Consider the following 2,730-nt stretch of genomic DNA (forward strand, 5'->3'; position numbering starts at 1 on the left):
GGTAAATAAGTCACGGCGGACGCGCGGGGGTGGAGGAGGAGGAGGGGGAGGAGGGGGTGAGGGGGAGGAGGAGGAGGGGGAGGAGGAGGAGAGGGAGAGGAGAGGAGGGAGGAGGAGGGAGGGGAAACGTTAATGGCGATATGCTCTTTACCGAAAAGGAGATCCATCAGGTTCGATCTTTTTGTCATTGATCCTCGCTTCCTCTTCTTCCTCGCTTTTTTTTTTTCTAAGAGAGAGAGAGAGAGAGAGAGAGAATTGTTTCTGTTACCGTGACACTTTCATGTGATAGGATTTGATTTATGTGACCTCTCTAATCTCCCTCTCATCTCTCTCTCTTCTCTCTCTCTCTCACACGCACAAACATATATATATATATATATATATATATAATATATATATATATATTATATATATATATTTTATATATATTATATATATATATATATAATAAATATAGTTTATATAGTTCCACGCATAGACTGTAACAAAGAGTATTCTGTACATTTATGCTGGGGTTTTTAGCCAGCTTTTGTATACATACATGAATATATATTTATATAATATATATATATATATATATATATATATATATATATATATATTATATATATATATATATATATATATATATTATATATATATATATATTCATGTATGTATACAAGCTGGCTAACCCAGCATAAATGTACAGAATACTCTTTGTTACAGTCTATGCGTGGAACTATATAAACGCACAAAACAAACCTTTTTCCCAATAGACATATTCTTAGCAAAATCTCTAGAGGATACTTGGAGGAGAGAGAGGATGGTCCAATCCCTGATGTCCATATAAAAACAATGTTGACTTGACAAATGAGTCAAATAATGTACAGAATAAACGTGACGTTATTCGCAAAAAGATGATTTCCTGGTTTTTAGCGGATAATTTAGAGAGCGGGCAGCTGTGTATACACACACACACACACACACACACACACACACACACACACACACACATATATATATATATATATATATTATATATAAAAATATATAAATATATATATACTATATGTATATATATACATATATATATATATATATATATATATATATCTTATATATATATATCATATATACTATATATACCATTTCCCAAGATCATTCTAATGGAATTAATCAAAATATGTCCCAAGAACACTCTAATGGCATTAATCAAAATATGTGTAAATTTGAATTCTCATGGAAATCTACTTCAAAATACTTTGGTAGCCTTTCATATCCAGTGTTAAGATTTTCACATAAGAAATTTTTCGAAAGTAAAATACGAAACTAAATTAAAGTGAACACTGAAATCGACCACAGAAAACGAAGTGCTCGCATGAACTAGAGATTATCACTAAGGATATTGTGACAAGAGGAAGAACGCGGAGGTCAAGGAAAGTTATACGAAAGTGTAGATAGTGGTTGCAGGTCCACAATAATATAGTATGTGAGTATATGGTCTTTAATGGATATTAAAAGCTTTCGAATCTTGTGCTAGGTTCATCTTCAGTCAAGTGAACAATAAGACTAAAAACATCAACAATGGAATGACCTACGTAGTTGGGCTGTTAAGCGCTTCCTTCCTTCCTTCCTTCATTTACGTTCTTCGTTGTGGAATTGTCCTGTTCAAAAGTTTACTTTGACGATTCTTTAAGTCATAATGTTCACTTGACTGAAGATGAACCTAGTACAAGGTTCGAAAGCTTTTAATATCCATTAAAGACCGAAAACTCACATGCTATATTATTGTGGACCTTGACAAGCATCGTCATCATTTTCGACACGGAAAACTGTGCCCAAAGTGTAGGCAGTTTACGGACTCCAGAAGCGGCCGATGAAGAAGGACCGAGAATGGATAATGGATGCGGCAGAGAAGGGGATCTTGTGATGGGTGTATGGTAAATTACTCGATAATTTTAAAAAAATAATATAATTTGTTACTACTTAAAAGCGAAGCTTCTAAGAATAACTAGGAAACACTTTTATACTCTACTGAGCATTAAAGACACGACACTATTCATTTCCCGTAAGACAGGAATATGATTCAGATAAGCGATTTCAGGAGAGAGAGAGAGAGAGAGAGAGAGAGAGAGAGAGAGAGAGAGAGAGAGAGGGGGGAGAGGGGAGGGGGAGGGGGAGGGGGGGAAAGGGGAACAATACCGAGGAGCATGGCAGTGACACACACAAAGGCATCATTTTAAGCTTCATATATATATATATATAATATATATATATATATATATATATATATATATATATATATATATATATATATATATATATATATATATATATATATATATATATATATATATATATATATATACACACACACACACACACACAGAGAGAGAGAGAGAGAGGCGAAAAACGCCAAGATGCATGGCCCTAACCCATAATGTCAGTCTCTTAGTATTCGCATTCGCAGACCGATAACGCCCATATCAGCGAGGGGGGGGGACGCCCCCCCCTCCCTATCCCCCTCCGATAAAGACCGTCCATTTAAATGGCCCGCCTGACACTGAATGGCACCGACGGTGCCTTTGATCTTATCTGGCCCGAGTGTCATGCTTAAGCGTGTGAGGAGAGGGCGCTGAAAGACGCGCGCGCGGGCGCGCAAGGGAAAGAGAGATGCTGCCGATACCGCAAGAAAATATTATGAGCTGCCTTTGAGGTCTCTGTTGCTGATATCGGGTTTGCTCAAAG

This window comes from Macrobrachium nipponense, chromosome 30, assembly GCF_015104395.2.
Source record: "Macrobrachium nipponense isolate FS-2020 chromosome 30, ASM1510439v2, whole genome shotgun sequence".
In the NCBI taxonomy this organism is placed as follows: Eukaryota; Metazoa; Arthropoda; class Malacostraca; order Decapoda; family Palaemonidae; genus Macrobrachium; species Macrobrachium nipponense.